Below are 13,048 nucleotides of genomic sequence, written 5' to 3'. Positions count from 1 at the left end.
GCCAACACGGGCCCTTTCTTCCCTGAAGGCGGCTCCCCTGGTGCCCGTCTCCATGCGGGGAGCAGCACAGTGAGCCCCAGCAGGCTCCTGGGCCTCTTCCAGGGACTGTGCGATGGCGGGGGGCTGTCTAGGAGGGTCCCCAGCTCAGAAACAGCCCCACTCAGAGGTGCAAACAGAAAGCAGGACACCAGCGCAGGACGTACTGTGGCGCTGCCCTGCACAGGAGGCGTGTCGGGGCACACAGCGGCTGGGGGAGGCGGGACCCCTGGGGCACGCAGGGCGCAGGAGAAGGCCAGGGCCGGGCAGAGCTGCCCGCCCGACCGACCATGTCTGTGATCTGAGGCAGCGACCTCGCAGGAGCACGCTCTGGGCCTTTCTGAGAGCCGTCTGTACTGCGCACACAACAAGTGGGTGGCCACCCCACTGCTGGGGTGAGGGGGCCCAGCCGCCCCGCAGAGGGGAGGAGAAGCAGGACAGAGGACCAGCTCGGCACCCGCCCCGGCACCCGGGAGAAGCAGCCGCGCCCTTCACAGCCGAGGAGCAGCACCAGGCAAGAGCACCCCACGTGACCACGGCGAGGAGCACTGACCACAGGACGTAGGGCACAGCTGCCCACCAGGCAAGGACACAGGCTGGAACCTGGGTCACAGGAGCCACAGCTCCCGCCTGCACTGAGTCAGGTGGAAGGACACGTGGACCAGCCGAGCCCAGGGCTTGGCTGAAAGTACTCCAAACAACCGCCACCGTGCCACTGTTTACCAGTGACCAGGGGCAGGGCCTCCACCTGTCAACCGCCACAGAAACGGCACACCGACAACGTCCCGCGAGGGACAGAGCCGTGGCATGATGACCTGGGGAAACGGTGCCAGCTGAGGCTGAGGCAGGCCCGGCGGCCCCACCCATGACTGGCAGGTCAAGGCGTCCTGCACCCGGGGTAAGGACACAGCGTGCGTCCCCACACCCCGACATCACCAGTCCTGCAGCAGAGGAACACGACGCGCCCAAGGACAAGAGCAGCCAACAGGAGCAGGCACAGATGAGGTCGGCGGAACCGGCCTGGCAGCAGCTGCACACTGGTCACCAGTGCGCCCAAGCAGAGGTGGGGACCCAAAGGGCAGCCCAGGGCCTGCGGTCTCCAGAGACCAGCTCAGACGCAGACACGCAGCAGCTAAAAGCACAGAGGGAGGGAGAGAGCCACAGATCACGCAACTCCCCCGACACCGCCAGACGAAGCACAGGCAGGCGGATCTCAGAACAGGGAAGGGCCATTACCAGGGACACAGAGGGACACTCTGTTGTGATAACACAGGACTCATCACAGCAGACAGCTCTGAACGTGTGCACACCGCGTGACACGGCTGCAGGCCACGTAAGGCAGACACAGTGAGGATCAGTGAACGAGACTCGCAGGAGGGTGGACTGCAGTCTCCCTCCGCCCCGTCTTGGGGACGCAGGACAAGCAGACAGGAAGTGGCGAGGGAGAGCGGACGTCCAAGGTCTGGCTTAGGGTCTGTTATATGAACACAGATCCACAGAGAATCCTGGTCACTTTCCAGTGACATGGGACATTCGGAAGACAGAGGCACTTGACCCTTGATGACGTCGTTCTCCAAGTTCTTCAGTTGTTGACACCAGGCAGAACCTGCTCCTGAGCAAGTCAGAGCCGAGTGCGATGCCGACAGTGGAAGGTGCGGGGACACCCCAGGTGTCTGCGTGTGAACGACACTGTCCCAGGTCAAGTCGACCTCCCAGGGGACTCAGCCCAGAGTGTGGAGAGCAAGCCACAGCCACGTCCCTGGGCACACCTAGAGGAGCGGAAGGGAGAAGGCGGCAGGAGAGGAGGAAGAGGAGGAGCCGGTGACAAGCCGCAGGACCACAGCCGGTTCCTGGAAGAGGTCATCGAGGGACAGGCGGGCCACAGCTGGACGGCCCAGGGAGACAGGAAGAGGGAGCTCAGCGAGCCGGCCGGGGTCACAGAGCGGATGGAAGCTGGAGCCACTTCACGCAGCAGCTTGGACCCTGGCTCCGGAGACCAGCCTGGGACAGACAGCAGCTTGTGGAAGACAGGGACGGCCCAACAGCCTCCTGCCAGGAAGGAAACCAGGTGCAGGCAAGGCCTTCCCTCTCCAGGCTCCAGCGGCCTGTCCCTCAACAGGCCACGGGCCACGGGCCGCGGGCAGGAAACTTGCAACCCGTTCCCGGCAAGTGGAGGGGCGCTCCCCAGCTCCTCACGCCACCGCACTTCCCGGACGCCAAAGCCACACGCACGCACGCCAGCAAGAGAGCCACGGCTGCCCCAGCCCCTGTCCACACACACACCTGCGCGTGCAAAGAGGACCCCAGCAAAGGCGCCACCCGGGAGCTGCTGCAGAGCTGTCCCCGAGGTAGCCACACCCCGAGGTGGCCCACAGCACTGCAGACCCGCATCACACCGGACTGAATGCAGGAGCCGCATCCCAGAGACCTTGGGACCACTGGACGGCGGGCAAAAGGCAATTACAAGAGCAGGGCCATAATGCACCTCCTCCTGGATACACAGGATCACAGCCCAGTCCCCCAGCCACCCCAACTAAAAAGAAGACACACACATGGCACCTTGACCGAGTTCCAAAAGTCAGGGGAGTGCATGCTCCTCTCTGGAGCATGCTGTAAAAAAGGAAAAAAATGGTCCAAGTTCTTTGGTGCCATAAATTTCAATGTCGCCGTTGTGTTTTGCTGAAGCCGACCCTGGTAACACTGTCCTTCCTGTGATGATTTTCAAGGTACTAACGTAGCAGCAGCAGCGCAGTCAGAGCGCACAACAGCACGTCTCCAACTGCAGGGCACACCCGCCCAGGAACCCAGAGGGGCTTCGGGTGGTTTTCTGCAGTCTGGGGAGGGCCCTGAGCAGTGCTCCACAGCACTGTCCCCTACCTGCCGTCCACGACTGGCCCCAAGCCAGCTCACGGCCCAAGGTCCTGCAAAGCCTTTGGGAGCAGAGGGAAGGGGGCCCATGACAACCAGCTGAAGGCAGGCCTCAGGCTCGGGACTCTGGCCTTGGGCCTCCACTTGTGCCAGTGACCTCTCAGCGGCTGTGGGTGACGTGAGGGCAGGGCAGTGCGACCCAGGGACACAGCGAGCCTCACCACGCACGCAGGGAAGCCCAGTCCACGCCCGCCGGCTGCACAGCCCTGCATAAGCGCTCGGTAACAAGGAATGTGGTGCTGTCCCTCCAGAAACTCACGTCCAGGACATGCTGGCCACCAGCACTGCCGGTGCACTAGGAAGGACAGGGCTGTAGGGGGTACATGGCCCTGTCCCGGGGAGAAGCTGCTTAGCTGACAAGTAAAGGAACCCCTACAGCTCCTGGGGCTGGCTGCGGGGAAGGGCAGTGTCCATGGCCGGGGTCAGCTTCCCAGGCTGCTCTCCAGGGCAAGGCACAGCAACGGGGGGAACCTCAACCACCATTGGCACAGGCTGGGTCCTCCTCAAGGCCCGGGGTGGGGACAACACTCTCAAGGGAAAGTGCAGCGAGACCCACAGCGCCACAGGCTTCAGGGGTGCTCCCCAGCCCCGTGAGTGACGTGTCCATGGAAACTGGCCAGCTGGCTCCACCTGCCCTGGCCCGAGAGCGAGGGAGGGAAGGACTGGGCTAGGAGGAGAGCCACCCGCAGAGCCGGGCCCACCGCGGACGCCCTGGGTGCAGAGAATCAGGTCTGAAGAGCTCATGGCCAGAGGCGCGTGGAAGGGAGCCCTGTGGAGGGACACTGGCTGGAGGGCCAAAGCCGCCCAGCCACCTGGAGACCACGTCACAGTGCTGCGCAGGGGCCTGTCCTGCCGCCTAGCTCTCGCTGTCCGTCCACCCTCCTGCTGCATCCTGAGGAGTGGGGACCCACGCACCCGCCCCAGGCTCCTCTGCCAGTCCCCTAGGGGCAGGGGACCCACAGCACACACGCCAGTAGAGGTCATGGGCTGAGTAGAGGGGTGCATGGTGGCCCCCCCAAGATACGCGCCATCCTGAAGCCTGGCACCCCTCTACCTGACCTTGTCTGCACACAGGGTCTTTACGTGAAGGAGTCCTCCTGGGTCAGGGTGGGCCTCATGCAAGGGCAGTGTCCTCCCAAGACACAGAGGAGGAGCCCCAGGAGCTGGAAGGCAGGAGGGCGCCTCCCTGGGCCCTGGAGGAGCAGCCCTGGTCTGGAAGTCTGCCCTCAGGGCGGCAGTCAGCTGGCTCAGCTGCTGGTACAAGTCCCATTTCTGGAGCTTGGTCACAGCGGCCTCGGGAACCCAGGCACAGGTGCGTCTTGACTGTGACGGAGCAGCACGCACGCAGGGCCAGGCGCGTGGAAAGTCTCCCACGTGAAGACCCAGGCGGGAGAGGGACCTGCCGGGAGCCAGGGCCACCCGGGGGACAAGAGCTGCTAGCAGGACAGCCACGTGCGATCGGGGCTCAGGGAGACGCGAGTCACGGGGTCCCTAGAACAAGGCGCGTGGTGGAAAGTCTCCCACGTGAAGACCCAGGCGGGAGAGGGACCTGCCGGGAGCCAGGGCCACCCGGGGGACAAGAGCTGCTAGCAGGACAGCCACGTGCGATCGGGGCTCAGGGAGACGCGAGTCACGGGGTCCCTAGAACAAGGGCAGAGGGTGCAGAGGAGGGAGCCTCGGGACAGAGAGCCCTGAAGATCAGCACCAAGAACCCCCGCCGCCGTCTGCATCGGCAGTGTCTCCCCAAGGCCTGGGCACGGAAGCCTCGGTCCCCAGGGTGGTGCCCACGGAAGGTGGCCAGACCTTCAGGAGTGAGGCCCTGGGGAAGGTCTTCATGTCTGGGGGCACTGGGACCCCAGTCTCTTCCTCTCCTTCCACTTGCTGGGTTATCTGAGGGGCAGGGCTGCCTCACCACAAGGTCCCTGCAAGCCACACTGGAGCCACAGCCTGGAGCCAGGGGCCACCTGCCCATGGACTGGACCCCCAAACCCCGCGCCCACAGGAAGCCTCGTCCATCACTTGGTCATGTGAACCCCAGCTCCTCAGGAAGCCAGCAGTGGAGAGATGGGCAGGAAAGCGCAGTGACCAGTGTCCCCCGACGGCTGGTGTCCTTGCTGGTTGGAGATCTAGGAGCCATGCAGACTCCGAACAAGGGACTCCGCTCCCAACCCAGGCAGGGCCTGGCGGGGGTTCCTGAGGGCAGCTCCACTTCCTGGCTATGAAGACCCTCTGGACACCCAGAGCCTCTCCTGACCCTTCCCCCACCCCCCGGGGGACACTCGGGGGAGGGGGGCAGTTTCCTGCTCCTGTCAAGGTCCCCTGGCCTCAGCTCGCTCTCCAAGGTCACACCCATCCTTGGAGCGGGAGAGGCCCAGCACAAGGTGCCCTGGTACCTGCACCAGGTGCTGCGCTCCCTCCCCTGTACCAGGTGCTGCGCTCCCTCCCCTGTACCCAGGTGTGCGCCTCAGCCAACACAAGGGCAGGGACTTCAGGGGCGCAGTCGTGACAGGCACTGTCTCCCTTGTGTCCTGGGTCTGGTCCAAGGCAGGAGGAGAGGAAGCAGGCTGAGGGGGGGCGGGTGGCCAGGGCTCGGCAGGACGTCTGCCCCTGGGGTCCTGCACTCTGCGTCAGGAGGCATGGCCTGGGGTGGCTCTCAGGAGACCCGCGCAGGCTGCCCGAGGTCCGTCAGCGGCAAACTCCCAGGAGAGTCCTGCGCAGGGCTCTCGGCAAGAAGACAGCAGCACGTCCGTGACGTCAAGCCCAGGACGCAGCCACTGGCCGCCACAGATGTCTCCAAACTCTGTAAGAGGGGCAGGCGCTTCCACCCTGTGGAAGGCCCCACGCTGTCCCCACCTCCCGGATGGGAGACCCCACGGGGCCTTACGCTGGGCAACCAGTGACCACACACCTGCGTCAGTCACAGTAGTCGGCACCTGCAGAGCAGCGACCTGGGGCTTCGTGAATTAGGAACTGCCCTTCAGTGACCTGTGCGGGGGCAGGGAGTCCCTCCAGGGCTGGCCCGTCGTCCTCTGGGCGGGCCTTCGTAATCAACACTGGCATGTGCGGCGGCGGGGTCCCTAGGGCGTCCCCCGGGTAGGCGGAAGACACCACCTGCTCCGACACCGGTTCCTCCCACAGAGGCCCCTGGCCGCAGCTCTGACCCAGGGCTCCCTCCCGAGGCTGTGGCCTGGGGATCCGGCTTCAGCCTGCGCGCTCCCCAGGACACACACACACACACACACACACACACACACACACACACACACGGCGTCACACTCAGGCAGAGTTTTTAGGATGGTAAGGACAGACGTCACCTGAATGTGTAAGTGGCTGAGACACGGGCCTTTGCTGTTTAAACCTCGCACCTGGGCCCCTGCCCAGGGAGATGTCCTGCACAACATGCCGTCTGCTTGCTGCCCCCTGCAGGACGGTGGGGTGGCCACACAGCTGTGTGCGGGCCTCTCGGGGACCTCATTCAAGGCCGCCGACCCCACGGGCCTGGAGGCCAGCTCCTGGGAACGCGGGTCCCCCTCGGCCGTCGCTGGTGCTGGCGGGCCCCCTCCTTCCCCAGGCGTCCCAAGGGCTTCTCACTGCGGGGAAGGCGTGGGCTGTGACAGGGCACCGTGACGCGCCCAGACCTGCAGCACTCATGCCCAGGGGCCTCTGCAGAGCGTGGACAGCTGTGCAACTCAGGGACCTGGCCCTGGAGCAGGGAGGCGGGGGGGGGGGGGGGGGGGGGTGGGTGGGCGGTGGGGGGGCCAGAGGGGGGAAGAGGGCTGCGTGCACAAGAGGAGGAAGACCCCTGCAGGAGGAGGGGCCCTGGACCTCTGCAGCAGGGGCCCAGCTCAGGGCAGAGTGGGAATCGGCACCAGGGCCATTGCAGGCTGGGCTTGCGGGGAGATCGGGGACCCCCGGTGAAGAGCCCAGCTGCAGCCTGCCCTGGATGTCCCCAAGGGTCCTGGGTCACAGGCGTGGTCCCCAGCCTGGGGGATCCTGGGAGGTGGTTGGTGGAATCTGGGGAGGCCTGTTGGGGGAGGTCCCAGGACGACCCCTGTGCCTTGGAGGGAGTGGGGGGGCTTGCACCTGGGAGGGGGGAGGGGCAGGGGCCTTGCACCTGGGAAGGGGTGGGAGGGGGTGGGACCCTGTGCTTGGGAGGATGTTGGAAGGGGTGGGAGCGGGAGGGGGTGGGGGGAGGGGGCCCTGTGCCTGGGAGGGGGTGGGGGGAGGGAGCCCTGCACCTGGGAGTGGGTGGGAGAGGGACCCTGTGCCTGGGAGGGGGTGATGCACCTTGGAGGGGGTCCCAGGGGGGTGGGGCCCTGCACCTTGGAGGGGGTGCGGGGAGGGGGCCCTGTGCCTTGCGGGGTGGGGGGGCCTGCACCCTGCGCCTCCCGGCCCTGAAGGGGCAGGTCTGCCTCGGTGCAGCTCCCACCGCTGCAGCTGGGCTGCCCTGGGCTCAGAGGCCCCAGAGACCAGCGGTCAGGCATGGAGCCCCCGAAACCCCGGGCGACACTCTCCTCCGCCCCCTACACTCTGACCTCAGGCGAGGTGTCCCAGGGAGGGAGGGACCTGCCCAACTGTCCTGCCCTGGTGCTCAGATGCAGGCAGCATCTGGACGGACCTCGGCCGGCCACAGGGCCTGGGCAGAGTCCCCCAAGTCAACCTGAGGCCACTGGACTCCTGCTCACACTCCCTCAGCTCCCCGAGTCCCGGGGCTGCCTCTGCGACCCCCCACAGCACGTGTCCCCCGACTGCACCAGGCTGCGCTGACCTTCCTCCCACCCGTGTCCCTGCAGGGAAGGCCACACCAGGCTTTCCTCAGCAGGGCTCTATGCCAGGACGCGCCAGCTGGGGGGGCTCAGAGAGGTGCCCCCGACACGGTGGGCCGCCACGCAGCCTGTTCTGAAGTCAGGGCCACGGGACTGACCTGTCCTGTCCTCTGTCCCTGGTACCTTTACCACTCCCAGCACGAGTCAGAGGATCCCCGAATCCCGTTCCCTGGGCAGGTCACAGAAACAAGAGCTCTTTGGCCCCAAAGCAGACCGTGAACTCGGCGCACCCCCCTGCTCCCTGGAGGGCCCTCTTTGCAGAAGGCCCCGCCTGTACCAGGAGGAAGCTGCTCTGCCCACAGAGGCCGGGAGGAATCGGATGGAGCAGGCTGGGCAGGTGGTTTTCTGAGCCTGGGACCATAGCACCTGGCAGGAACAACTCCAGAGAGATTCATCGCGGCTCCTGGGAGGGAGGGAGGGAGGGAGGGAGGGAGGGCTGGCGGGCACTGTCCAGAGAGAAGACGCAGCCCTCCAGGAGCGCCCAGAGGCCTGCTCCAGCACCCAGGCTCCCCCTCGCAGCTGCCAATCACAGCTCCAAGTGACTCCTCCTTCGACAGTCACAGGCCTCCTGATCCAGCGCCTGCCCAGCTCTAAGGTTGCTGCTCCAAGGATCTGTCGCTTCAAAACCAAAGTACAAGACATCTACTTAAATAGCACGTTATCATCAGCAAGAGAACAGTGTGAGTCAGAAGGTGTCGGCGGCTTACTGAATCCTCTCCACTCTCTGCTGCAATTCCACACGGCAAGACGATCCAAACTCACTTGTCAGGAAAGGACAGAGCTTCATGGCACAGATCTGAAGCAGCCCTGGATCCGTCACACAGAAGACCCCACTTGATTCTCTCAAGGTGGCCCTGCAATGGCCTGCAAGCCCAGAGGTCAGCGGGCCACCCTCCTCCACTTCTCTGCACCCTGAGGTGACCTCTAAAGCGTCAAGTGGACCCACCCTGCCCCGTGCACAGGATGAAGAGAAAACTGGAAATGAGTGAAGACGCGGGAAGACCCCCAGTTCACCTCCGTGCAGTGAGGCACTGGAGGAGAGGCGAGCACCTCCAGGTCAGGCCCATGCAGAACGGACTCGCCTGCCTTGAGCAGCCTGGGCACAGTCCTGCGTCTCCCCATGGTGACCTCACACCAAGCTGGACATCACTGACCCAGCCGCGGGCTTGTACAGGAAACCAAGGCCGTTTCCTTTCACTGTTCTTCCTGGACAGCGCCCTGCAGAGACGTCAACCCCGTGGCCCTAGCGCGTGCTGTACCTTGTCTGCGGGGACATGGAGCCAGTCCCCTCTAACGTAACCCCTGCCCTTAGGCTTCCAGATCCATGGGAGTGCCGCCACGTGTTCACAAACAGAAATGCAGTGCACATGTCCACACGCCCAGTCACACCACATCTCGGGTCACTAGGGGCAAAGACCCGAAGGTCATTCCTGAGTCCAGGATGCGTGCGGTAGTCAGCAGCCTGCGTGAAGGAACCTCTTAGCAGAAGGACTCCCGCCACATCACCCCAGAGCTGGCCTCCCCAGGGGACAGGAGCTGGAGGCTCAGGGCGTGTCCCCTTCTCCAGGGACACAGATGTCTGCAGGGCTCCTTCCCTGCCCTGGGCACAGAGGTCCCTGGACCCAGGCGCAGTCTGGTGAAACAGTGCAGGAATGTTGGCGCGTGGCCGGTCACCTGCGTGCTTCTTGCCAAGTTGGCACAGCTGCCCATTAAGAAGCACAGAGGCCCAGCGCGGCAGCCTGGCCTCCGTGATGAAGAGTCAGCTGTCAACCCCAAGACAGACGGCCACCAGCAGGGCCTGCGAAGGCAGGGCCCAAGTGCAGGGGCTTCTGCGGCCAGAGGGTGATCCCGGGGCCAGGCCATGGCCCAGGGCACCAGGGCCACAGGAGTCCTGGTCAGAGCACCTCTGCATCTCCGCCTCCGTCATGGGGCCTGCAGGAGCTCGGTGGTCCCGAGGCCCCCTGTAGGTCAGGAATGCCAAGGGCAACCACTTCCATGGCGGGACGGGCAGGAGGCTGAGGCCACACCCAAACCTGTGACCCCAACTAGCAGGACACCACCGTGATGCTCTGGTGGCCAGGGACTCTCACCACTCAGGCGTGCTTCCTAGACGTGGCAAAGGACACTCTCCTGGGGTCCATGGCTGTGCCAGCGAGACTGCAGCCCTGACCCCCGTGGGACTGACGGGGAGGGGGACGGAGGGGGGGAGATGGGGGGGGAGATGGGGGAGGGGGAGATGGGGGAGGGAGACGGGGGGGGGATGGGATGGGATGGGATGGGGGGGAGACGGGGGAGGGAGGGGGAGCTGCCCCTGCGATGTGACCTGGACAGGTGCCTTCTCTCTGTCACAGTTCCTGCCTCCTAGAGGTCATGTCCCCCCACCTGCCGCGGCCCCCAGACAGGAAAGCAGTGGGCAGCCAGAGGGACCCATAGCTGAGGGAGGGCTGGATCCCTCCCCTGGGCCCCCCACTGCCGGAAGCCGACCAAGTGCCACGTGGGTCCTACAGGCCCCAGCTGAGCCCCGACCCCACCGGGCGCGGCCCACAGACGGGAGACGGCGTGCCAACCTGGAGAGCAGGCCTGACAGGAGGGGACGGTCAGGATCTGCTGTGACCGCTGCCCTGTCCCCAGGGAGTCAGGCCCTAAGTGCCGTCCAGCATAAATCATGGCTGGCCGCTGCCCCGGGCTGCAGTCCCTGCCGCCCAGCCCCCAGGTACGTGAGCAGGCTGCCCTGGTCCCGGCAGGGAAGCCAGAATCGGGCAGGCAGTGTGGACAGTGAGTGGAGTCAGGTGGGGCACGGAGGCCCATTCTGGGTGAGTCTGGGAAGTTGGAGGCTGCCCACCCCCCCCCAGGGGTCTTACCAAGAACCTGCCCTGCTCCAACCTGTTGCCAAGGTGACCTGCCCAGGACCTGCCCCTCCCACAGGGAGCCGTCAGGTGTCCTGTGTCCTGGGCTGCTCCTCGTACAGGGGGAAGTCTGTGTGGCCCTTTTAAGTGAGCCCCGCTCTGGGTGCTGGCCTGGGCGCTTCTCCAGGACCCTCACTTCAACCCGGGGAAGCAGGACTGTCACAGGTGGTCACAGATGACCCGCAGTGTCTGCAGGACCCGTCCCTGCCGCCCAGCCCCGCGGCAGAGCAGCAGCTGGCCCTGGGCAGGTGGCAGAGGCTGGGGACAGGGCTGGCCGAGCCCTGCACAGAGCAGCAAGCCACCAGGGAGGGCCGCAGGGCTCACGGGACGCCCACCCTCATGCTGTGCCAGGCGAGTGGCACGTGCAGAAACGCAGATGCCAGCCGTGAGGAGTGGGGCCGTGACGTGGCCTGTTGCCACGAGAGGACACTGTCCCCACGCCTGACCCTCCTGTCCTGTGTGGCGGCAGACTTCCTGAGGCACAGAAGCACGAGACTCTGGCCTCCTCCTCTCCTGTGTGCCGACCGAGGCCCTGGGTGGCTCTGGGAGGGCCCAGCTGCCCCGCCTTCCGCTCAGCTCCTCAGCTCCCAGGCCCTTGCTGCCAGGGCTGCAGGTGGGTCTAGTTGTGGCCAGCCACACGCACCCTGCCACCGCCCAGGGCTCGGGTCCACTCAGACCTTCTGACCCACCCCCACAGGCCAGTTCTGCGTCTTGGCCAAAGGGGAATGGGAATGACCCTTGTCCTGGGAAAACCTGTCCCTGGGCACACAGCTGCCCTGCTGAGTCATTTGTCCTCCCAAATGTCCTTGACTCAGGAATGTAAGGCCAAAGAAGGCTTGAGGCCGACTTCAGGGCATAGCGACCACCAAGCAGGTGAGACAGGGAAGCAGGTGGCCCTCCCAGTGGTTCCGGTGATCGATGATAACGTGATCAGGCCACCCCACCCCTCCTGTCTACACCAGTCTACACCAATCAGTTCCAACGTGTCCACCTCTTGAACTCACCCCACCCACTTGTTCCCCCAGTGAACCTGCTCATCAGTGCCGAGAGCTGTCGTCTGACCTTTCCATGGTGTGGAATGATTTGCTGTGTCACGTTGTGACACAGAGAGTGTCTCCCAAACCTACCAATCCTCACTGAACTCAGGGCCGGGACTCACTCCCTGGGACGGCTGCTGCGCGGGAAATGGCCGAGTCCAGCTGGAGCTTGCGATAAAGACTCCTGTGTGATGGCAGCCATTCGGCTCCTGGAGGTCTGTGGGCCCAGGAATCTGGCCTCACAATGCTCCCTCCAAAGGCCCCAGCGCCTCTCCACTCCGGGGAGCAGCCAGCGGGTCAGAGGTCAGCAGGTCAGAGGTCAGCAGGGGCTGGGATTTTGAGGACACAGAGGTCCTGGCCTGTTCCTGGAGCCGCCACCAGGGAGGAGGAGCCTGGCTTCCAGGATGACAGAGGCGTCCCCTTCCTGGCCCCGCAGACTGCAGTGTGCTGCTCCCCCGCCCCCCACCCAGGACACTCCCCTGGCCCCAGCTCAGACCCCCGCCCCCACTCAGGGAGCTGTCCCCTCCCCCCCACAGCAACCAGCTTCTCCTCCCCCCTCCAGGGACCCCTTCCGGGTCCTACTGACAGGAAACTGCCAGGGGCCCCCCTCCCCTGCTTAGAGCACAGCCCCTGGGGACAGAGACCCTCCCAGCACCTGGCTCTGGACGCCCAGGCTGAGCGGGGTACACAAGGCAGGGGGCGGGGTACAAAAAGCACAGGGTGGGGTACAAAGGGCAGGGGGCGGGGTACAAAGGGCAGGGGGCGGGGCGGGGGCCGGCCCACCCAGCAAGTCCGCCCAGCAGAGAGAAGGCCCTGGGGTCCCAGCAGGCTGCAGCTGGGCTTCCGTCCTGGCTGCCTGCTCTCCTGGGGCACTGTGCAGAGGGAGGGAGGCCACACACAGGGGGGCTTCACAGTGGGGGCTGTGAAGAGCCAGCCGAGTGCTCCCAGCTCCCAGGGAGTCTCAGGGCCGAGCCAGGCCTCTGGGTGTGCAGAGGACAGGTGCCCAGGGCTCCCAGGGAGTCTCAGGGCCGAGCCAGGCCTCTGGGTGTGCAGAGGACAGGTGCCCAGGGCTCCCAGGGAGTCTCAGGGCCGAGCCAGGCCTCAGGGTGTGCAGAGGACAGGTGCCCAGCGCTCCCAGGGAGTCTTAGGGAGGGACCAGGGCCAGCCAGGTCTCAGGGCGAGCCGGGGTGTGCTGTGACAACACCCCTGAGGCCCGGGGGTTTATAAAGAGGACAGACCCACTTCTTCCAGTTCTGAGGCTGTCCACAGCCTGAAGTCCAAGAGACGAGGAACTGGCTCTCAGTCCCCAGAGGCG

General features: G+C 65.3%; 1 protein-coding gene across 1 annotated transcript in view; it reads right to left on the bottom strand.

Annotated features, from left to right (window-relative positions):
- Pudp (pseudouridine 5'-phosphatase) overlaps positions 1-13,048 on the bottom strand; it is a 64,052-nt gene that overhangs the window by 13,199 nt on the left and 37,805 nt on the right. The window lies entirely within an intron of this gene.

The sequence above is a fragment of the Urocitellus parryii genome, chromosome X (assembly GCF_045843805.1).
Source record: "Urocitellus parryii isolate mUroPar1 chromosome X, mUroPar1.hap1, whole genome shotgun sequence".
NCBI classification, from domain to species: domain Eukaryota; kingdom Metazoa; phylum Chordata; class Mammalia; order Rodentia; family Sciuridae; genus Urocitellus; species Urocitellus parryii.
This window is presented reverse-complemented; position numbering and strand designations above follow the sequence as displayed.